Source organism: Schistocerca piceifrons, chromosome 2 (genome assembly GCF_021461385.2).
Source record: "Schistocerca piceifrons isolate TAMUIC-IGC-003096 chromosome 2, iqSchPice1.1, whole genome shotgun sequence".
Classification (NCBI taxonomy): domain Eukaryota; kingdom Metazoa; phylum Arthropoda; class Insecta; order Orthoptera; family Acrididae; genus Schistocerca; species Schistocerca piceifrons.
In genome coordinates, this window is record NC_060139.1 from 31,154,197 (window position 1) to 31,180,278 (window position 26,082).

Sequence of the window (26,082 nt, forward strand, 5' to 3'; positions counted from 1 at the left end):
TAAGGCGAGGCCGTTCGTCATTGCTTAATGTTTCGACGGCTCCCAGCTCCTCCCGCTCGCGGAAGTGGATTCAAATGGAGTTCCGCAAGCGAGAATTACCTGATCAAGGCGCTTAAGAGCTATTGTGACCAGGGTACAGACTCCAGAAAAAAAAAACAGATTTGTTGTAGTAATTTATCATTGGTATTATCTATATTCTGTTCTACGTTGGAGGCGTCAGAGGCTTCTTGGTCAAAGAAAAGTTATGGAAAATGATGATAAAAAAGAGTAATCACAGGCTGAAGTAATTTGAGATCTTGACAGTCACTGTAATATAAAAAACAAACTTGAAATGATTATTAATTTTTCATTAGAAGTGCCCTACGGCTTATACTCATACGACGCAAGCGATGGAAATCAATAAATTGTGAGGATCGCGCTTCAGTTCCGAGTGTGATTTTTCTCTGTTGTTTATAAGATATATAAACTGTGAATAGCTGAGGCTGAAAATCTTACTGAACACAACCTAACTTGCTGACGCTGTTGATAGCTGGTATTTATGGATTCGTGAAGCTTTGTCTTCTGAGGATATGAAGTGGTTACAGTTGTACCAACAACTGGTCTCTCAAATTATCTTTTAGAATTCTATCATGTGCACAAGAGAAGCATTTTCCTCTCCTCGCTACGTCTAAACACAGAAACATAAGTGAAAAACGCTGCAAAACTGCTCTCGCGACCACCGTCATTGGTTATCGTTAATAACGAAACTGAGCGTTCATTTCACTTCCTAATAACATTTCGTTTGGATTCGTAGTGTCGTTGAATTTTTATAATGACCTGAAGAAAAGCTGTCGGTATTTATTTTCTTCAAGTCTTTGGCCAGTTACAGTACCATTCCATTCATACAAGACGGAGCTGCAGAAATTTTGTTGTGGACTGGCAAGACAGCCAATCCACTGTGACGGGTAGCCGAAAGGCACGTGTTTAAGCTCTCGCAGGTTGCCGTGAGGTCTGGAACAGGTAAAGGAAGTTATAGTAGCAAAGAACGTACGTAGCTGCGGGAATACTTAACTTTAATCCATAATTGGTGAACATCGGTCTGACGGTACATGCATCACAAGATAAATAGCAAATGATAATGGCGCCTTGCTAGGTCGTAGCAAATGACGTAGCTGAAGGCTATGCTAACTATCGTCTCGGCAAATGAGAGCGTAATTTGTCAGTGAACCATCACTAGCAAAGTCGGCTGTACAACTGGGGTGAGTGCTAGGACGTCTCTCTAGACCTGCCGTGTGGCGGCGCTCGGTCTGCAATCACTGACAGTGGCGACACGCGGGTCCGACGTATACTAACGGACCGCGGCCGATTTAAAGGCTACCACCTAGCAAGTGTGGTGTCTGGCGGTGACACCACAAATTTTATAACGACATTAGTTTCGCCATTTGCAGCGATTCTTTTAATGTCAATCCCACAATTACAATTTCAGCTTTAAACTATAATTAAGTGAGGTAGGCGCTGAAATACACGAACTTTCAAGTATCAGAGAAATAATGAAGGATGTGAGCTTCAATGGTTTTATCAGCGTTTGTTCCACAGGTCGCTCGTATCGAAAGGTTGGAAATGATTCTCGAATAAACAGCTTCGTGATGTCTGCATATGTCAGTACTGTACACCGGAATGGTAACCAAACTGGCGTTGATGTGCGATGCTGACACGTGTAGACTCCACGAAGCTAGTCCCTGGAAAATCATTTACATCTGTTACATACCGATGCAATGAGAATGTGACAGTTTCTGTATTTCACCATCTACACCACTTCTTAACGATTTAAAATAGAAACAGTATTCCTGCAATTTATAATCAGCCCATCATTTGCGTTTTGTGATGGAGGATATAAAGTAGGTTATTAGTTCTGCGCTCTTCGAGAGAGGTGAGGTCAATTAGCTGTTGCCTTCTCATTTTGGTTTATCATCATATATGTGTACAGAAACGCAGACACAGCATAAATCTGCAAAAGTATTTATTGCACATGCACATAATACATTAAAAGTTGCCACACGCAAAAGGAATAGCCCAAACTAATCTATACTTGGACGATGTGTAGATCAGTGTAGAAGCAATAAGTGACAGATTTGCACAAAAACAATATAAGGTGAAGCGTCTTTCACAATTTCTGAATCAATCGTGCCTCTCACCATTCTCCTACGCTCCACCGACGCCACTGAAAGTATAATCTGCTTTATCACAACCGTCTTCCAAAATGTCCACCCAATCGAGTGACTCCATAGCATTCAACAAATTATACTGGTTGTCTGCTCAGTGTTTCACATGGATGATAATGCCAAATACTCCCAATATCATCCACAATTTTACTTTCTTCCACGTAGATACCCTTGTTTGAGGCTACTCTCGCCATAACCAGTACAGCACCTTCAGCCCTAGTGTACTAAATCCCCCCATAAACACAATTGTATAGATTCTGTTCCACTACCCCAAACCACGTGATGCTCAAGCAACACACCGTCATCAGCTTCCCACGTATATCCCACCTGTAATTTCCCTTCCACAACCCATGAAACTAAACAATATACCCGGAGCTGGTCATCAAGTCACAGATAGACCACATCCAGCACAACCAGTGCAACTCCTACATCAACTTCTTGTGCAGCGTAACACAAATCTCATCATCCACATAATAAATAGCAGTAAGAGAAGAACAGTTTTAATTAACGTAATTTGCATTTTATCTTTTAGTGTTTTTACTTCCAAAATTGTTATTTTTGAAATCTATGTGCCCCAAGGATGCACACATAAGCTCAGTGGAGAGACTATAGCGGTCAGTGTTACAGTAAGGACATTTAAAATGAAGAACCGTCAAACGAAGTAGATACTTTAATCCAAGACTGCAAAACTACAAAGAGCACATGTAATTCACTATTATTGCTCTGATGGTTATACAGGGTATCTCTCCGAACAGTCGTCAGGCGCATGTTCTCTGGTGTTTCAGCAGATATTTTCAGTTTCTTTTTTTGCGAAGTGTAGATGGTGTCAGCCCACACAAATACTGCTCACCACGTCTTTCATGTCATGCCCAGCGTCGACAGAAAGCGTCGGTTTGTTTTCCATTGCCCACTAAATGATTTTTGGATCGGAATTTTATGTGCCCTCTCGACAGAGCGGTCTCAAATGAGTCTGGTGCGATATTCGATTTATCGAAATGTATTAACAGGAACAGTAAAACACCAGGAATATCCAGAAATCCACCAGCGAAAGCATTGCCCTGGCTCGTGCTGTCTGCTACCGCGCTGTTAAAAAAATGGTTCAGATGGCTCTGAGCACTATGCGACTTAACTTCTGAGGTCATCAGTCGCCTAGAACTTAGAACTAATTAAACCTAACTAACCTAAGAACATCACACACATCCATGTCCGAGGCAGGATTCGAACCTGCGACTGTAGCGGTCGCTCGGTTCCAGACTGTAGCGACTAGAACCACGCTGTTAAAATGGTTCAAATGGCTCTGAGTACTATGGGACTTAACATCTGAGGCCACCAGTCCACTAGAACTTAGAACTACTTAAACCTAACTAACCTAAAGACATCACACACATCCATGCTCGAGGACCGCGCTGTTAAGCGGCTGCTGGAGTTCCAGGCTATTCTCCATGTTTTGTTGCCTCTGTTATCACATATCGATAAAACGAATATGAAACTAGACTAATATGGGACCTCTTTGTCGAACGGGCGCGTAATATTCCGCTCAAAAATCATTTTGTTGGAAACGGGTAAGAATGCGACGCTTTCCTTTCGAATTGTGTGTTGCATGAGAGACCGAGTAAGCAGTACTTGCCTGAGCTGACTCCAGCTAGACAATGCAATTGCAAATACCTGCTGAAATACCAGAGAAAATACGCCTGTCGGCCCAAAGGAGGCACACCTGTCAATCCTGTAGTAAAAGTTCATATTTCAAGTAACAAAAAAAAAAGGAAAAAAAGACGGATACGGTAGTTTGAACGCGAGAAAATCAGTTTTTTTCTTAAGTGACCATAAATAAAATGAATGACTAGTCAAGACGTTTCGTAGCGCTACTTCTGTCCTTGACCACGTAATCAACTCTGAACAAGATGAATAACTAAGCATAAAAAAGTCACTGCTTGTAATTGGAGGTGAAACATTTCCGGTAATTATGCTAATCGACATCAAACGACCCCGCTGCGCTCACGTGGTTATTAGTTGTTCATTACAGACACTGGTTGAACAAAGATATCGACCTTGCTGAGAAAGACCCTGAAAATACACACATCAAAAACACTTTTGCGACACCTCGTTTCCCAGAACTCCTGAAGATAGACGTTGACTGTGGATATTGTATCACAGACACTGTCCCTTTGACTGTTCAGAGATGTCACTAAACCCGCCGAAAGATGTAAACAACCATGCATGAGTCCACCCTCAATAACTGAAAGGCAGCCGGCCGCTGTGGCCGAGCGGTTCTAGGCGCTTCGGTCTGGCATCGCGTGACCGCTACGGTCGCAGGATCGAATCCTGCCTCGGGCATGGATGTGTGTGACGTTCTTAGGGTAGTTAGGTTTACGTAGTCCTAAGTCTAGGGAACTAAAGACCTCAGATCTTGTCCCGCTCAGGATTGGCCTCACGTTCTCTTCACCGATGAGTGTCGCATATGCCTTCAACCAGACAATCGCAGGAGACGTGTTTGCAGGCAACCCAGTCATGCTGAACGCCTCCAGCGATTGCAGTAAGGTAAAGGTTCCCGGATGTGGGGGTGGCATTATGTGGGGCCGACGTACGGCTCTGGTGGTCATGGAAGACGTCGTAATGGCTGTACGATACGTGAATGCCATCCTCCGACCAATAGTTCAACCATTACGGCAGCATACTGGTGAGGCATTTGTCTTCATGGACGACAATTCGCGCCCCCATCGTGCAAATCTTGTGAATGACTTCTTTCAGGATAAAGACATCGCTCGACTAGAGCGGCCAGCATATTCTCCAGACATGAACCCAATCGAACATGCCTGGGATAGATTGAAAAGAGCTGTTTATGGGCGACATGATCCACCAAGCACTCAGAGCGATCTATGTCGGATCTCCGTTGAGGTGTGGGACAATCTGGACCAACAGTGCCTTGATGAACTTGTGGATAGTATGCCACGAAGGATACAGGCATGCGTCAATGCAAGAGGACTTGCTACTGGGTATTAGAGGTACCGGTGTGTACAGCAATCTGGACCACCACCTCTGAAAGTCTCGCTGCGTGGTGGTACAACATGCAGTGTGTGGTTTTCATTAGCAGCAGAAAGGGCGGAAATGATGTTTGTGTTGACCTCTGTTCCCATTTTCTGTACAGGGTCCGGAATTCTCGGAACCGAGGTGATGCAAAACCTTTTTTGATGTGTGTATATGATCACATTCGGATCACTGCCGTGTTTTAAGATTTCTTGTTATTTCCGTGACTTGTGGTTTCCGGCTTCCGCGAAGTTCGACAGAGGAGTCATGGATTTTTTCCTGCTATAAAGAAGCAACTCGCTTTTTCCTGACACACTCATCGTTACCACCGTGAAGTTCAGAGGAAAACAGAAGTGATCACTGTACACATGAGAGATCTTTCCCGGAATTAGAACAAACAGCACCATTGTTCCTAGAAAGCCGTGTATTTCTGTATTCTTCGTTAGCTAATTAATTAGTTCGTACGTTATTTGCACTGACCGAAAGGCTTCAGATTCACTTCGATACTGGCTCAGAACTGGCCTTTTCTATTTCTGTAAGTTTTTCCAATCATGAATGTTGCGATGTATGTTCCCCTTGAAAAAATAGCTTCAAGCAACCTTTAACAATTTTATTACCAAGATATAGTTGCTTTCAGGAATTTTATTTCATTCCATTTCGGATCAGTCTTCCAGTCTTTTGGGTTCTGCATCACAGACATGAGCCTTTCACGCGCGTAGCAGTAGCAACACACATTGGACTTCCATTTCGGAGTAATGGTATTCAGATCCCCGTCCGAAAATCCTCATTATTTCAGTTCATCCGTAGTTTATCTAACGCATTAAGGGGACTGCATGGCCCTATAATTTCAATAGGACATGGTAGATTTGCTTTCCCACCCATGTCCAATCCGAGATTGTGTTTTGTCTCTAATGATCTCGTCGCTGACAGAAAGTTAAATACTCATCTTCCTTACCTCAAGAAAATAATATCATATAACTTTGGGCGAAATTATATGATAAAACAGAAGGAGAACATTAAACATGGAATAAATGCTTACCAATGTGCCAACATAATAAAACTATGATTACAGTGGCTAGTCCAACAAGATTTTCAAAATGACAGCGCTTAACATAAGACTGGTTAACGGTGTAAACATAACAGGAGCAACAACCTAAATTACAGCGTGCGCTTACTTCCATTACAATGAACTTACAGATTACATTTGACTTTACAAACAATGCTGTACAGAACATCACCTTTAACAAAACGGTTAAAATTCCCTACCAATTTTAGAGACTGTACAGGATATGTAAGCTATTCATAAATTCCCCTTGCTAATGCTCATGATTTGGTGAACAGTGCATATTTTGCATAAACATTTGGACATGAGAAAACTATCCGCAAGATGGGTTCACGCTTGACCAAAAACGGAATCGTGTGAAGTGTTGCAACGATGGTTTGCAGCTGTTCAGGAAGAATCTGCATGACGTTAAATGTTGTTTGTATTGTGGATTGGCAAGAGAGCCAACCCACTATGAGAGGAAGCCGAAAGGCACGCGTTTTAGCTCACGCAGGCTGGCGTGAGGTCTGGAACAGGTCAACGAAATGAGACTAACAAAAAACGTACGTAGCTGCTGGAATACTTAACTTTAATCCATAATTGGTGAACATCGCTCTTGACGGTACATGTTTTACAGCATCAATAGTAACTGGTAATGGCGCCTTGCTAGGTCGTAGCAAATAACGTAGCTGAAGGCTATGCTAACTATCGTCTCGGCAAATGAGAGCGTATTTTGTCAGTGAACCATCGCTAGCAAAGTCGGCTGTACAACTGGGCGAGTGCTAGGAAGTCTCTCTAGACCTGCCGTGTGGCGGCGCTCGGTCTGCAATCACTGATAGTGGCGACACGCGGGTCCGACGTATACTAACGGACCGCGGCCCATTTAAAGGCTACCAGCTAGCAAGTGTGGTGTCTGGCGGTGACACCACAGTTCGGTCACTGTGGATGAAATAGGGATACATTACTATACTCCTGAGACAAAAGAACAATCTAAAGAATGGGTTACGAAGGGAGAATCTGCACCAAAAAGGCGAAGACCATTCCTTCGGCCGGAAAGGTTATGGCGACTGTCTTTTGGGATTCGCGAGGGATAATCCTCATCGACTATCTGGAAAAGAGTAAATCTATTACAGGCGCTTATTATTCCTTGTTGTCGGCCGCTGGTGGCCGAGCAGGTCTAGGCGCTTCAGTCTGGAACCGCGCGACCGCTACGGTCGCAAGTTGGAATCCTGCCTCGGGCATGGATGTGAGTGATGTCCTTAGGTTAGTTAGGTTTAAGTAGTTCTAAGTTCTAGGGGACTGATGACCTGAGATGGTAAGTGCCATAGTGCTCAGAGCCATTTTTTTATTCATCGTTATTGGACCGTTGAGTTGCAAGGAAAACGCCGGCGATTTGACCTCAAAAAAGTCCTTTTCCATCATGACAATGTACCAGCACACACCTCAGCAGTTGCGGTCACAAAATTAATGGAAATAGGATTCCAACTCGTTTGAAATGCCCTCTATTCTCCAGACTTGGCTCCCTCGGACTACTATTTGTTCCCCAATTTGAAGAAATGGCTGGTGGGACAAAGATTTCATTCAAACGAGGAGGTGATTGCAGCAACTAATAGCTATTTTGCAGACTTGGATAATCCTGTTATACGGAAGGGATCAACAAATTGGAACAGTATGGACGAAGCATATAAGTCTAGAAGGAGACTATGTCGATAAATAAAAAAGGTTTACCCCAAACACGTAAATAGTTTTTATTTTTGCACGGACTTTTCAAACACCCCTCGTACTTGGTTCAAATGGCTCTGAGCACTATGAGACTTAACTTCTGAGGTCATCAGTCCCCTAGAACTTAGAACTACTTACGCCTAACTAACCTATGGACGTCACACACATCCATGCCCGAGGCAGGATTCGAACCTGCGACCGTAGCGGTCACGCGGTTCCAGACTTTAGCTCCTAGAACCGCGCGGCCACCGCGGCCGGCCCTCGTACTTGGAAGCGGCACTTTGACAGAACAGGTAGCTACTGAACCATCATTTTTAGACAAATGTATCGCTGGCTGGTAGCATCATCTACGAAGAGAAATCTCCACCCATTGACAGGGCTACATGGTCTTGCAAAAAGCCATCACAAGATTTGGCATCCACCATGCGCAGGCCTTGTGCATGTGGTATATTCACCACTGTGGTCTTCCGAGGCAGTGGGCCACCTGCAGACAAACCTCAGCCACAGTTAGGCTTCTGCCGTGGAGGGCAGCTGCTCGACTCCGGCGCACTGCAGCCGCTCAGCCACCTCTGCCTGGATGCAAGGCTGCGTGGGAAAGACAGGTGCAGGGCCCAGGAGGGAACAAAGACCAAGAGAAATGTTCTTGGTTTAAAAGGAGCGTGATACAGGGATGTGGTCTTTCTTCCCTGCTCTTCAGTCTGTGCAAGTACATAGAAGAAGCAATAACGGAAATGAGAGAAACTGATTAAAATTAAGGGTGAAAGGTTACCAATAAGATTTGCTGATGACATTTTTACCCTCGAGTGAAAGTCAGGAAGACTTACAGCGCCTGAATTAATAGTCTTATGATGAGATAAAAGAAATTATTCAGGTAGTGAAGGGAGACGAAAATTTAATAGTCATAGGTGACTGGAACTCGAGAGTAGGGAAAGGGAGAGAAGGAAACATAGTTGGTGAATATGGATTGGAGGTAAGAAATGAAAGAGGAAGCCGCCTGTTAGAATTCTGCACAGAGCTTAACTTAATCACAGCTAACACTTGGTTCAAGAATCATGAAAGAAGATTGTATACATGGAAGAAGCCTGGAGATACTGGAAGGTATCAGATAGATTATATAACGGTAAGACAGAGATTTAGGAACCAGGTTTTAAATTGTAAGACATTTCCAGGGGCAGATGTGGACTGTGACCACAATCTATTGGTTATGAACTGTAGATTAAAGCTGAAGAAACTGCAAAAAGGTGGGAATTTAAGGAGATGGGACCTGGATAAACTGAAAGAATCAGAGGTTGTACAGAGTTTCAGGTAGAGCATAAGGGAACAATTGTCACGAATGGAGGAAGTAGGTAAAAAGACGAGGGCTGGTAGAAATCCTTGGGTAACAGAAGAAATATTGAATTTGATTGATGATGCAGTAAATGAAGCAGGCAAAAAGGAATACAAACGTCTCAAAAATGAGATCGACAGGAAGTGCAAAATGGCTAAGCAGGGATGGCTAGAGGAGAAATGTAAGGCCGTAGAGACTTATCTCACTAGGGGTAAGATAGATACTGCCTCCAGGAAAATTAAAGAGACCTCTGGAGAAAAGAGAACTACTTGTATGAATATCAAGAGCTCAGATGGAAACCCAGTTCCAAGCAAAGAATGGAAAGCAGAAAGGTGGAAGGAGTATATAGAGGGTCTACAAAAGGGCGATGTTCTTGAGCACAATATTATGGAAATGGAAGAGGATGTAGATCAACATGAAATGGGAGATACGATACTGTGTGAAGAGTTTGACAGGAGTTTGTGGCAAAACTTGACAAGAAGAAGAAGGGACCGGTTGGTAGGACATGTTCTGAGGCATTAGGGGATCACAAATTTAGCATTGGAGGACAGCGTGGAGGGTAAAGATCGTAGAGGGAGACCAAGAGATGAATACACTAAGCAGATTCAGAAGGATGTAGGTTGCAGTAAGTACTGGAAGATGAAGAAGCTTGCACAGGATAGAGTAGCATGGAGAGCTGCATCAAACCAGTCTCAGGACTGAAGACCACAACAACAACAACAACCACATGGGTACAAAATACGGACTGAGCGGAAACCACAGGTAAAAAGCGGAATAGCACAAGGAAAGAGGATATTCTTGGCCGTACGTAAGACGTCGACTAGTAACGAGCACAGCATTGTGTGGAAGCGAATCATGGGCTGTGGAAAAATCGAAAAGAATGGAGTGAAAGCGTTTAGGATGTGCGCCTAAAGAAGAATGTTGAAACTTTGATGGACTGATAAGAAATGGGAAGGTTCTCCTCAGAATCGACAAGGAAAGGAACATGTGGAGAACACTTACAAGAAGAAGGAACGGGATGGTAGAACACGCATTCAGTCAGGCTTTTGTAGTTCTGGAAGGATCCATAAAGCGCAAAAACTGTAGGGGAAAATAGAGTTTGGAAGTTTGCAACAAATAATCACGAATACTAGTCGCAGATTCTGCTCTGAGATGAAGAGCTTAACATAGAGAAGGAATGCGTAGCAGGCCACATCAAAGCAGGCAGAACCATTAAACAAATCGTAGATACAAATTAAAAATTTGTCTATATGGAGCGTGTGTGATCTATGTATGAGTGTATAAAATCGCGACGGTATTGAGTGAGGCTGGAAATATATTTCACATACGACAGCGAGAGACAGGAGACAGAGGAAGGCAGTATACCAAAGAAGGTGAACACAAATGGCTTTTCGCGGAAACTTGAAAATTGTATACCGTGAACGCTGTGTAAAGAAATACGTGTAGCACGTAAAATTTTCACTGAATTACAAACACGTCAGTGCCTCTTTAAATCGTTGCCTGGTAGCTTAGAGAAATATTGGTGAATTTTGATGTATTCGTCTGATAATTCGTAGCACCGACCTCATGTGGCGACTTCAACGGTGCATCTGTTAGTCTTTACACACTTTATCCAGATGCATAATTATTTTAAAAATGTAGTATTCTCTGCCAAATAATTGAAAAGGAGCATGTACTGATATTAATTCATGGTGACTCAATCCCACTGCAATGGTAATCATATTATACCCCACTTCATCTTTCGTGTTGTCAGCGGAGCCTATGGCGCTATTGGGATGATTTAAAAAGTATTCCAATTGAAAACGTGTGAATTTATTGGACATTTTTCGAGATACGGGAGATGCCCAGAAAGTAATGTACCGTATTTTTTTTTTCTCTGCCGAAAACAATGCTACGAAAGCGAAACGCTACGTACGTATTACTTGAAATCTCCTGAGTGAGCGCGCCAAGTTTCCGTCATTTCCGACAGATAGCGTAGCCGCAGGACAGTTTCAAAATGGCGTCTGTAGGTGATGTACGTTACAAGAAAAGTGCCGTCATTGTATTTCACACTGCAGAGAAAGAAGCTGTGGGGAATATTCACAAATGCTTGTGCAAAGTTTACGTAGCATCTGTTGTAGGCAGAAGTACAGTTAGTCGCTGGGCACAGAGGGTGACGTCATCAGAAGGCAGTTCGGCAGAGCTTCATGATTTGCAGCGGTTGGGAAAACCATCCACCCTACAGCCCTGACCTATTCCCCTCGGACTTCGACTCGTTTGGGGCATTAAATGATGCCATTCGTGGAAGACATTTTGAGGAAGATGAGGAGGTGATTCACACACTGAAACACTGACTCCGTCACCTGCACAAGGATTGGTAGCGACAAGGTATACACGCCCTTGTTTCGCGCTGGAGGAAGACCATAGGAAAAATAGGGTGTGTAGAAAAAACACCATTCTTTCGTGTGTGTAAGTCTCATTACGTTCAATAAATAACTGTTGAAGAAAATAATTAGGTGCATTACTTTCTGGGCAACCCTCGTAATACAATATGATACATTATTTGAATTCCCTTCTAAGTCTGCAAAACGTATTGTAACATCATAGCTCTAATGCTGTACTGATTTATTTTGCTTTTGTTTGATTTAATGTTACATTGCTGTGCTTCTGTAAATGTGTGTGATTGAATCGATAACATAAAATTGTATACTGCTTTCTTTATACAAACTTTGATGTCATGGTTTGGTTCTATGCTGTGTAGCATATCTTTCATTTAAACTCATTGTGCCATTTGGAGGGAACAAAACTTACTGTATATGATTGTAATTTTGTGTGAATAATTTTTGGTAGAAACATCAATATGTGCAAATGTTCTGTTTTATTTAATGTATTTGGTTACTGTTATGTAAACTGCTGATCCTCACTTAGGGTTCTTAGTTAGTTTGTATGTAAAAGGTAGTGTGGCTCCCCTCGGAAACGGAACTGTGTAGCGCGCGCAAATTGTGGTTAGCCTAGGTGGAAAAGGTGGAACCGATAGTCAGTCGGGGACGAGCTATGAGTCGTGGACTGCCATGTAAAAGATGCATATTGTGCTGATTCCGAGGGAGGCTTTTCCTGCTTCTTTCCAAGGCCTCGGATGGATGGATAAATACCTGGAACTATTCTGGAATTTGTATCTATCATCGCCACCAAGAAATGACAGAGTCCAGCAATTCTGCCTGCAATTCCACCTACCAACATGCAGTTGCCACCACATTGCGCAATCATTGCAACGTAATACTATAATGATGTACAGTGAAGGATCAGCTTAATGGATGTGCTAATGTGCTGAAATATAAGGTAATTTATATCTGAATTTATGTACCTACCTTGATTTTTCTCCTCATCATAACACCTCTCAGGGTCCTCTCCGTTTGAACTAAAGTGATTACCGAGTGTCCTTACTGAAAGTACATTAAAACCCAGTTTTCTAATTAATGCCTCTTGAACATAGTAAAGAGAAAGTTAAAGTTAATGTGGCAAGAGAGTGAGTTAAAGTTAATGATGCACGCTGAAATAATTTTTCTAGTAAAACTGCTTATGAATGTGTTGTTGCCAACTTCAAATTAAAATTTCTCAAGACAGGCTTATAAAGCTTTGCTTAGTAAATGATCACATTACTGCCTGTTGTTAATCGCAGAAAGTGAGTCAGTATCTTACATAAATGTTAATTTTATGTCTCACGGTAGTAAAAGTGGAAAACCGCATAGTAGGAAATTATATGTTCAAGATTACTAAGTGTTTGTCTCTCTTGTGTATTATAAGTGCATATTAACAGTATAACAGGATTCACAGTTAGTCTAGTGTGCTAATGCTAGGTAATAAATAACGGAAAGATCTCTATTTATGAAAACCATAATCTATTTATTAGAAAGACAGTGATAAGTAACCTGTCAGTGAATTTCAACTAACTTTCATTTTAAATAGTAAAGTATTTAACTGAGAGAGACTTAACCTAAACCTATGTCCAATTTATGATCCTAGATGGAATGTTAATGGTAGTGTTATAAAGACCATCCAGTTTGAACAAGGCCTGAAAGTAATAGTATGTTTCGGTATCTGTTATAATTTTGCAAATAGTTTGTGCAGCTCCAACTGTTAGTTTCAATCTTACAGTAAACATACGAGTGTGTCAGAGTTCATTGCACTCGCCTGTGGCCAAGTATAGGTTGTGTTTATCCGTTAAAATTACTAATAACTATTTTCTTGAAAGAGAATGTTAATCATTCTCTTGCCTAGTTAGGCTGGCGACCGTTTTCCATTATCAGTTAAACAGTGCAGACAGGCAAAATTTCGTTTGTTACTGTTCAAACATTTACGTAATTCTGACTTTCATTTCCGATAAGCCACCTCCGTTAGCTACAACACGGTCAACATAACAAAATTCCTCTCAGAGGGTAACACTGCTCTGTCGCTTTATACCATAGTTGCTTAAACAAGATAGTGTTATTTCACGACCTGTTTCCAACTTTAAGGTTGTGGTATAACAGTAGCAGACGGGAGTGTTATAGTATGCACGAGATACATCGATATCCGTAATGTCTGTTGATGACGCTGTGGGCTGCCAGGTCTAACGACATGTACCTCACTTACAAAGAAGCAAAGAGATTACGATATGATACCCCGTCGGTGCGGCGTCAGAGACAGAACACAGGTTCGGATATTCGAAGAGTGGGAAAGGAAATCAGCCATGCTCTTTCAAACGGAGCATTCCTGCAGTCCCCGTAAGCCATTTACGGAGTTTCCAGGACACCTAAACCGGATGACAGAACAGGAAACTGAACCGTCCTCCTGTGAAATGCGAGCCCAGTACTTTTAAGTCCAATACCTTACCAGAAGCGCCACTCGCTCGGTACCACATGTGGGAGACTAGACCAAACGTTTCTGTTGGAGATAGGAAATTACTGCTGAGTCGACTCTGTCACCGTGTGAGCTACCACGCTGGCTAGGACACTGATCATATATCCGGGAAGCATTCTTCAGATGACATCCAGCCTCATGATGTAGATGTCTCTCGTTTCCCTAGATCGCTCCGCCCAAATTCTGGGATGGATCCTTTAACGAAATGGTTCAAATGGCTCTGAGCACTATGGGACTTAACATCTGAGGTCATCAGTCCCCTAGAACTTGGAACTACTTAAACCTAACTAACCTAAAGACATCACACACATACATGCCCGAGGCAGGATTCGAACCTGCGACCGTAGCGGTCACGTGGTTCCAGACTGTAGTGCCTTTAACGAAGCCACTGCTGATACCTTTCTTGATTCTTATACAGGCATGCTCGTGCTCTGTGTCTAATGAGCTAGACGACGATGGTACGGTAATCTCCTTCCTCCAGTCCTCGATAGTAAGAATATCTTCTCAAAATTAGGAAATTCCGCTACCGGTGGTGAATGGTGAAAGGAAAGCGTCTGACAGACAGCAAAGTTAAATTTTCTTCTTGACAACTCCTATTCTATAGAAGAATTTCTGGTTTTGCAATGTGTAAATTGTGGTGTGTGGGATTACGATGGATGGACATCAGTGAAAGAGTATTGACAATACGATAAATTTCTTTATATGTAAAGGAAACTCGCCGCTATATTACATCACCGCGAGTAGGAAGCAGTTTAGTTAGTTTCATGTTCCATAGATAAGTTGTTCGATTAATCGTAAAGACGTGGAAGGACTCATTAGACTTCCATGTGTAAATATGTCTACAAAATGACCATTTATAAGTTCCTTTGGTAATGAAAGATCCAGATGTGTATTAGCTATTCCCACTCATCACATTTTACACATTACAAAAATAAAAATTCTTGTATAGATTAGGAGTTCTAAAGGAGAAACGTTTACACTTTGTTTTCAGATTTATATCATTGAGTAATTGACACAAAAATTTGGTAGTGACACTGTATTCCCATCTTTGCTCTAAAGAAAACATTAATTTGAAGTAATAAGTGACATTTTTCCTCTTGGTATCGTAATTAATTACATCTTTGTTCCTTTTGAACTGCAGTGGATCATTAAAAGCACATTTCATGAATGAATAAATATACTGTGAATCAGTGATCAAAAGACATAATTCCTTAAACACATCGTTGGTGAGTAACACATATTGTTCTTGCAGCATATATTTGAGAAATGAAGACTTTATTTCTTAAAAATTAGCTACAGAGCATTATTATACACGAAATTATAGAATGAAAGGGAGCAAAATACGTCACTCCTCCCCAATATTTACAATATTTCGAAGTGCGAATGTCGCTAAATTAAGATGTTTTAGGAATTTTAAAATGTGTCTTTTCGAGTTTGCATCGAAACAGACACACAAAAATTTGGAAGTTGCCACCCTATTTATTATTTCCTCGCCTTCTAACATACTTTTCACTGGTTTAGTACCCTAGATGTGCAGAACAGAATATGTTGTGTCTTTTAGAAATTGAGAGTAACACCATTCACAGAAAACCACTCAATATCACTTCTCAGAACATTATTTACCATCTCATATGTCGCTACACGTATATTTGGACTGATAACGATACTAGTGTCATCTGCGAAATGCATTAATTCGTCTTACTGTATATTCGAAGGAAGATCACTTAAATACAGCGCATTCAAAAAGAAGGAATAGATTTCAAACATTTGTTGCATCCAAACTACAAAAGATTGGAACACAATTCCAACGTTCCTCGAAAGAGAGAAGTTCAAATTTTTATTCATTCAATGTCAGCAACATGTGTTACACGACAACTATCAAAACGGTGGCTCATTTTCTGCCTCACGCGAAGCAGCTGGTCTCTCGTTATCGAATTCACAGCTTCAACAAAATGTTTTCATAGACTTCCTAGAGTGTCAGGCTTGGGGAGGATAAAAAAAGCGGTCTTTTATGTAACCCCCCGCACGTAAAAGTCACATGGTGTGAAGTCTGGAGACCCGGGAGGCCACCGGCGATGAAGTTCGTCTTCTGATGCTCCTCTTCCAATTCCAACGTCCTGGAATGGTGTCATTCAGGTAACGTCGGACGTGCTTAGAGAATTTCTCTGCATCGCAAGCTCAAACAAAAGATGGAATAAGTGTCCTGTATATTACAGGGCGTATGGTTCATTAGCTATTATTGGTGACAGAGGTTTTCACGTTGACAATTCCGCCTCTGTTGTGGACCAGCCTAACTTATAGTCGGTGGTGAAGGAGCATTAAGTTTAATGTAAATTGGGAACCATGGTGCAATCTTACGTTGTTCACTGGTTATTACCAGAGATGAACAGGATATATTTGTGCCCAATTGAAACAGTCGCCTGAAGTGTAAACCGAACCCAGATCCTAAGTACATACACCCACCAACTCCACATGTGGCTAGGTAACGATACAGTCCTAACGCAGGTGCACCACACTGAATGAGAAGTCTGGCTCCCTGGAGTGGATTACAGTCTGTTCAATATATTCATTTTCTAGTTTCATTGAATACCCGTTAACAACCGCCCTCTGCTTCCTATTGTGTACATTCGACTTCATTCTGTAGTAACTGATATGAAATTACATAACAGCCGTCTCCACTGAAGGATGAGGAAATTTTCGCATAAATTGTTACCTTCCACTTAAGCTACTCGGCTGCAGTATCTTTTCGTGGAAAACGTCGCGCAGTGCAAAAGATAAACTGTGTTACTGAACTTGGTTTTTCCATAATTTATGAGGGGTAATCAAAAATTTTCAGTTTGAAGGCGTCGCCGCAGCGATTTTCAACGTAGTGGGACCCCGATGCGAGTATACAGGGTGGTCAGAGACAGTCTGAAACGCTTGGAAGTAGCGGTCGCGCGGTTCCAGACTGTAGCGCCAGAACCGCTCGGCCACCAGCGGCCGGCGTTCCTGCTTCGTTTTCAAATGGAAATGTTTGATTACGCACAGTACAGCCCATAATTGTCTCCCTCTGAGTTTCATCTCTGCTTACACGAACCGCTGGCTATAAAGACAACATTTTGGCACAGACAATGAGCTGTAGGCCAGCGTAGAGAATTGGCGGAAAGCGCTAGCAGCTGCCTTCTATAACGAGGGTATTGGAAAGTTGGTGCCACACTACGACAAACGTCTAAAGTCGGATCAGCGGCTATGGAGATAAGTAGCTGGAAGTTGTAGCTAACTGTTGCAAATAAAACAGTTTTGAATTTCACTGTGGTTTCCATTTCGCGACCTATCGTTCCTTACTTTCCGAATAGCCTCCGTATAAAAATTGGACGAGATACGGTAGTACGCCAAAGGCTGAGCACTCTCTTGCGCTGCAGTCTACGCTACGAGAACAACTGACATTAATTGTACCTGGCGGGCTACTTGAACTTGCACGAGCGATGGGCTGATTGGCTAACTTCAATGCTAACTAACTCGCAATTGGCACAACTTACTGAATTTGTTCGTAATAATTACTTCTCATACATTTAAGCGAGGCGTTGGTATGGCATTAGTGTATTTCCAACTTGCATGCGCTGAATGCGGAAACGTGAACTATGATGACTTTATTACGAAATGCATCCAAACACGGCTAACGTGCTGTTATTCCTTTCTTGGTTGCCGGTGGACAAACACCGGTAGACACCCGTCAGAGTATGAAGAATGTGTGCTGGGCAGCATCTCTGTCGGAAACCTCCAGGCCGGTCGCTGTGGCCGAGCAGTTCTAGGCGCTTCAGTCCGGAACCGCGCTGCTGCTACTGTCGCAGGTTCGAATCCTGCCTCGGGCATGGATGTGTGTGATGTCCTTAGGTTAGTTAGGTTTAAGTAGTTCTAAGTTCTAGGGGACTGATGACCTCAGATGTTAAGTCCCATAGTGCTTCCATTTGAACCTTTTGAAAACCACCGTTGTGAAATGGTGCGCCTAGTCCCGTGCTGTTGGCGACAAGGGATGCTGCTGCTAACATAATAACGACGTCCCCATATCACAGATGCTGTAAAGCAGAAATTACAACTCAAGTAGGAGACGCTGTAGCACTCGCCCATAGTCCTGATTTCTACCCACGCGATTATCACGCCTTCGGACCTTTAAAAAATGCATTGAAGACTCGACGACTTCTGTCAGACGAGAATGTGCACTTGGCAGTTACGGAATTATTCACGCTGTAAGACTCTGTGTTTTACCAAATGAGTATCTTCAACTTGGTGCATCAGTGGGACGATTGCCACGATGCTCACGGCGATTTGTCTGATAGGCATAAAGATTCTGGACTGCACGGTAATTCTACAGAAACTTTTTGACCGCCCCTTACAGTAGGGGAAGTCGATGTAATTTGGACCACGTAAAATTCGGCATTGATAAATCCTGACTGACTGAACCCTAGGCTAGAAATATATTTTCTTTGGTAATATTACGTAAGATACATCAGTTGATTAATATAAACTTTATTACTTTATGAAACTATTCTAGTGACAATAAGAAACAGTTGAAATTCAATATTGTATAACAGGGACCTAATTCAAATAACCCGGACCACATAGTCGTGTAAGCTGGACTACATGATGCTAACCTTGATAGGTGTCACGTATAATTTTGGTATATGAATTTTTGGTATCTGAATCGATTGTGGGCGAGCAGCGATATTGTAACCTGTATTGCAGTATCTTTGAGCTGCGCAAGGGCGCAGTGAGCAGACAGTGATGAGCTTTGGTAGAGAGAACAGTCGAAGTTCAGCTGTGTTAGAGTTACACTGTTAATGTTAAGCAATGTTACTGAGGCAATTTAATGTCTCAGTTTATCATTTTGTTCAATCAACATGATTATGATGCTGATGTGTGAGGGAAGAAATCTCATGGAATGCCAGGTAAATATAATAATGACGTTATTCTTTTTTCTCTATATCGCAGCGCCATCGAACTAACTTGGTTATTGTACTGAAAGTTTTGAGATTTGAAAGGTAGGAAAGTGTGTTATTTGGATGTTGAGTAGTTCATTAAATTTAAAGTCTGCCTTTAGCGCTTCTTCTCAACATACAAAAAATACATAGTGTTGTCATGTTTGGGAATATTTCATTCTCTTACCAACCATTCTCTTACAGTTCTTTTTACTGGATCATGCAATCGAGTATGTTCGATAAGCAATTCGATTTGCAACTAACAGAGGACTCACTGCGCCTCTCCAGTGTCTTTGTGTAGATACAGTAATTTGCAGCTTTAGCATAGCGGCGCGCAAGACAGAGCAGTACTGCAGCGCATTATCCAGATTTGCGGAGGATAGAGGTAAGCAGAAAAGATTATGAATTTTTTTCATTTATTCAATTAGAACCAACTTACGTTATTCAGAGACAGTTTTTGTAATCAAACTTTGCAAAGCCAATTACTCTAGGTTTCATGCCAAAGTTATTCAGGCAGTATATACTGTTCAGTATGAAACACGTATGTAACGTAGCAGCGATGGTGAGGCATGATAAAATCTTTGACCAGAGAGCCTTTTATCGTGGTTAGTCTGCGCTTGACCGCGCGAGTGTTACGAGCAGTACGTTAGTAGTCGTCGTGCAGTGCACTCTGTCGGTAGCAGTAGCTCAGTCTGTAGTCGTCCAGTAGTCGGTCGGTAGTAGTCGTGCAGTACAGTTGCGAGCAGTCTGTCAGTGGGCAGTCTGTGAGCAGTGCAGTATGTCGGTAGTAGCAGTCGAGTGCAGTTGTGTGTGAGGAGTCGGCGGGCGTCGACACGGCATTCTGGTCAAGATACAGGACGAGGTATATTATTTTTAAATGCGCTCAGCTAATAATGTAAATTAACTGTAACTAATTTGTGCAATAATCGCCCCAATAATAATGTTTATTTCAAAGCAATTTTATTACAAAAAAAAACCATTTAATTGAACCAATGATTTCCTTCCATTTCCCTTAAAGTAAAGTTTCAGTTAAATTTCAAAAAAAAAAAAAATATTATTTGCAATGCATTTCCTCCAAGCCGTGGCCAACAATAAGAGCAGAACTTTGACATGCAGTTTCGAATGAGGTAAGAAATTAATTCTGATTTTTTGCACAGGGCCAAAGACCGATATTTCGGTTTAATTGAATTTTCATTGTCACTGAAGTTTCATTAGCACTGAATTATCTTTTATTATATTTTTGTGGGAGCTTACACAAGAGTCAGATTGCGAATTTCACATTTTTATTGTCATAGTCAGTACATTTCATGCAGGGAGGTTACGTTTGGCTCCCATTTCTATTAAATATTGTCATTTAAATTTCGGTGGAAAGGTTACACTTGGCTCCCATTTATTATTTCTGTCCTTTTAAATTTTTGTGGGGAGGTTACACTTGGCGACACCCAGTCCAGGATCGAATTTCGTTGAGAGTCTTTTGAAAAACAGTCAGATATCTGCTCTTATTTGCTTAGATATAATTAGAATTTGGCGCAACGCTTGTACTAATATTGTGACTTTCTTTCTACAAGTCAACGGCAATTCGTTGCTCTGTTGTATTTGTGTGTTGCTTTTGCATTGTGCTTATTTCTTTTGTGAATAATTTTGACTATTGTAAAAATGCCGCGAAAGACTGTGAATAGTGTATCGCGAGGTATTATGAATGAAATTACCGACTCAAACAACTTTGCCGATAGGACATGTGACACGCAGTGTAATGACGTCAATCCTGCGTTCACTAACAATCAGTGCATTTCAACCACTAATGATGACTGTGGTCTTAATGAGGAACAAACGAACTCGGTTATGTCCTCTGTTGATTTGACGACAATCGATGACGCGGGACGCTCTATTGTAATGAGCGCTGCCCAGCATAACACACCCGATTCGGAAAATTCAAGTGATGTACAGACAAATTTTTCTAATGAAAGTGATCAGGATCTCAAAGTAGGGCGGATCTATTTAATTCCGAAACAATGACTGATAGTGTACATTCGACTGACAAATCTTTTTGTAAATTACAGAATGACCAAATGATTACAGAAAGTGAGATAATTCCAGATCCACCACTAAACAGCACAGATAATAGAGTAGATAATGTTACATTGGGTCAAATTATGGCAATATTGCTACAAAATAGTAAAAAACTAAACAATACTGATGAAAAATTCAAACAACTTAGTGAACAGAACAAACAACAGAACGAAAAACAAGACAAGCTAAATGAAAAATTAGACGACAATTCCAGACAGTTAAATGAAAAATTAGACGACAATTCCAGACAGCTTAGTGACCAAATTAGAGCCGTTGCCGCGCAGTGCCATGACACTAAGGAACAGTTGCGCGTGGAAATTGAGGCTTGTTCAAAAAAAAGTAGCGAAGAAATTAAGTCTGTTGCTCAGGAATTAAGGGAATTGCAAACAGCTGCAACAGAAACACTCAGAGACGAAATTAGAGGAGTCGCTAAACAATGCTCTGAAAAAGCTACACAATTACGGGACGAGTTTAAAGCAATGACGGTAGAACTTTCACGCACAATGGACGCAAAGATAGACGCGAAATTCGAACAACAGAATTCTCAAATTAACGAACGTCTTAATCACCATATACAAAACAGTGATACACGTTTCCGCAAATTTATTGAGGATCAAAATAAAGTCAAACGTCAAGTCATGGAAACAATCACTGCTCAAAGACAAGAAGACAAACGTAAAACGTTCGCGAAAGCGAAGACGTATGTAGACAATAATATTACTACAGTGTCGGACAAAATTAATACCATCGAACAGTTGAACGCGGAATTACGTAATGAAATTTCTGATCTTAAATCAAAAACAGATACACACACAGTAAATATTCAAACAGTGACCGACAGACTCGAACAATTAGAACTAACACAGGATTCAGATGTCGTCAAAACTGACGTTAAAAAACTGAACGAAACTACACGTAAGTTGCAAAAACAGATTAATGCCTCTGATTCTAAAACCGATGATCAGGTAAAAATACTGACTGAAAAATGTGATGAATTGGCCAGTCGTATTGACGTTATTGAAAGTAATAATGACAGCAAATCAGACGATACTTCACCGGTTTCATTTAACCAAACACCTGAATTTCAAAATTTACAGCAGACAATTAATGAGATCGATTCGTCTAATAACACGTTGCGTAGAAAGTTATCGAGTTTACAACAAGAAGTAACAGAGATGAAAAGTATTTCACTTAATAACACATCACAGCAGACGCCACTTTGCGAACATCTGTCAGACTCGCGCAACGCGTATAATTTGGGTAATCTACAGAGAGTACGGGACTTAGATTCCGAACAACCACAGTTCAATAGATTCTCTTACAATCCTGAACCTGTTCCATCACAGAGAGACGATAATTTTGATTACAAACATTTTCTGTCAGTGAGAAAATTTAAAGTGTTTAAAAACGACAGAACACAGATTCACCCACTGGATTGGATACAACAGTTTAGCTTTGCTTTTCCACCGACTTGGCCCGTAACACACAAACTTGAATTTATTTGCAGCTTCTTGGAAGGCGAACCGGCAACTCGTATGAGACCGATCGCGAGGCAATGTTACTCGGTAGAAGAATTTCAGAATGCCTTTCTGTCAGCGTACTGGTCGAAGACGACACAGCGCGGAATTAAAGATCAGTTAATTAGTTTGCCGAATTACGAGAACTCAAATTTTCCCAGTGTGACGCAATTTTTTGAGCACATGGTGCAACAAAACCAGTACCTAAGTGAACCGTACAGTGAATCTGCACTTATACAATTATGCATTTCCAAATTACCACGGTCATTACGAGTGTCACTTCTAACGGGGCAGCAAAAGGAAAACATTTCAGCATTCAGAGATCTTTTACAGCTCTTGGAAGTACAACAATCTGATTATTCTTTTGTAAACAAAAATTTTTCTTACAATAACCAAGGTCAACAAAAGTACAGCAATTATGATGAGACACGTAATTTCAATAGGAAAAGTAACAGACGCTTTAGGTACGACAACTACCAGAACTTAAATGACAGACAAAATTCTGATTATCAATATCGTCAAAATTTTCAGCAACAGGAACCACATTTTAGTAACAATAGACGTTTTCCTCCACAACAGCATGAAAGTCAAGCGGTTAGAATACCTAACCAACAATGGAATGCACAAGGTCAACCAGGCTTTAATGTTTCGCCGCGTGCACGTATAGTCCCAGATCCAACAAATAGTAACGCACGGCAGCAAGGAAACAACTACGTACAGAGAAGACAGTATTTCAATTCCTATCGCAATACACCGTATAGGAATGACTATCACGACAGACGTAAAAACAATGAGCATAATTACCAACATACGTTTAATAACAGTCGGTCTTACCAGCAACAAAGTAATCAACAAGAACATATTCTCATGAATGAAACCGACAGTAGGTATCATCCAGAGCGTAATACGTCTGGAAGAAGTAGTAGAACAGTTCAAATAGTAGAAATGCCACAGAATCCTCCTAATAATAATAACACGTCAAATAGAATCTGACTAGATACTGCACAGGACGCATCTTCCAGTAACACGAGCACTACTTTAGACACGCAGAATGTTGTTCATGAAAATGTAATTACTTTTGACGACATACGAGACACTCTTTTACAGGAAAGACCAGTCGTTCAGAAATCCATTTCTCATCCAGTTATCGAAACTAAAATTGGTTCATCGAAATTTTCAGCAGTAATTGATTCCGGATCACCTGTATCAGTAATAAATGAAGAAACTTTTAACGAGTGTAACAAAGAGAATACGTATCCGACATTACCATTAGGCAAAACAAAAGTGAAGGGAGCAGTATCGAGTAAAGGAGTAGACGTTAAATTACAGACGCATTTATCATTTTGTATTGGAGGTCATACTTTTCACTCTAATTTTTGGATTGTTCCTTTATTGACAACAGACGTAATTTTAGGTACTAATTTTCTCGTACAACACGACGCAGTTATTGATTTTCAAAATTCTTATTTAATGCTAAAGGATGAAAATGTACAATTGGCTTTAGAATTTCAGCACTCATTATCTGCGGAAGAACAAACAATTAACCGCACAGAGGTCATTTCCGCAACACGTAACATAGACTGTAATCCCACGTTGTTCACGGATACGTACGTACACAACTATAATACTCCAGACGAAACTGACTACGACGTAATGCAAATGATTTCCGATAAAGTTAGACAAAGCAGTGCAACTACAGACGACGAACGAACGCAATTACACAAAATTCTTTTACAGCAAGCTCCAGTTTTTGACAACATTCCTGGTACTATGTCCGGATTTATGTATGAATTTCAAGTCAAACAGCACGATAATTTAAAGCAAAGCATTATCCCATTCCATATATTCACAGAGAACAAGTTAAAAAAGAATTGCAGGATATGCTTGACCAAGGAATTATTGAACCGGCAGTTAGTCCGTACATAAACCCGCTACATATTGTTAAGAAAAAAGATGGCTCACTTCGCCTCGTACTTGATTCACGTCACATTAATGACATTATTATTAATGAAACAGATCGACCACAGACTTTAGAGGAACTTTTACAGAAATTTCATGGGACTGCTATTTATTCTACATTAGATTTGAAATCGGGATTTTGGCAAATTCAACTTCATCCGAATTGCAGAAAATATACAGCTTTTCTTTGTTTTGGCGACTGTTATCAGTTTTGCAAATTACCGTTCGGCTTAACTATTTCTTCTGCAGCTTTTATTCGCGGTTTGAACACAATACTTCCGACAGAACTTAAGGACAGAATTACGACGTATGTAGACGACATTCTTATCGCAGAAGCTAACTGGTCTGAACACAATCTGATTTTAGAATAACTGTTGCAAACTTTCCATGCACAAGGACTTACAGTTAACCTTAGTAAATCGCACTTTGGCAAAACTTCCATAAAATTTCTTGGACACGTAATTTCAGCAGAAGGCATTGCACCTGATCCGGAAAAACTTCATGCTCTACGTGACATTACTGTTCCTACGACGAAGAAGCAATTACGCAGTTTTTTGGGCTTAATTAACTTTTTTCGTAAATTTATTCATCACTCTGCTTTAGACACACCCAGATTATGCCAATTAACAGGTAAAAACAGGATTTGGTTTTGGGATAAGCAAGCACATTCTGAATTCATGAACCTGAAACATGCTTTGCTGAATGCTCCACTTTTGTCGCACCCAGATCTTACTAGAAATTTTTCCATTGCCACCGACAGTTCCAACACCGCTTTAGGCGTACACATTTTCCAGGAAATTGAAGAAGATGGCTCAACAGTAATTAAAAACATCGCATTTGCAAGCCGCATTCTGTCACCTGCTGAACTAAATTATTCCGTTACAGAATTGGAAACATTATGTGTTGTATGGGCTTTTACGAGATTTCGGCACTTTCTTTATGGCAGACATACCACCGTCTACACAGACCACAGAGCGATACAATTTTTACTTTCAGCTAAATTTACTCACGACAGGTTAAGTAGATGGAAACTTTATTTACAAGAATTTAATTTTACAATAGTTCACATTCCCGGCACACAAAATGTTATAGCAGACGCACTATCGCGTTCTCTCAGCAACAATCAGCAAGACGTAGCAACCAACTTCTGCAAAGCAAATTTCAGTGTCATGTACATTCAGCAAGTAGCATTTGAAAATTTTATTTCATCGTCATTACAGGACATAGCACAAGAACAAAATAAAGACAACGTGTGGAAAGAAATTAAACACCTTTGGCAAGATAGGAATAATGTTACGATTAGAAACCATTACACTGTACGCAATGACATTCTGTTTCGCCGCTCTCATCCTGACAGCAACAATTGGTTACTATGCATTCCTGACGA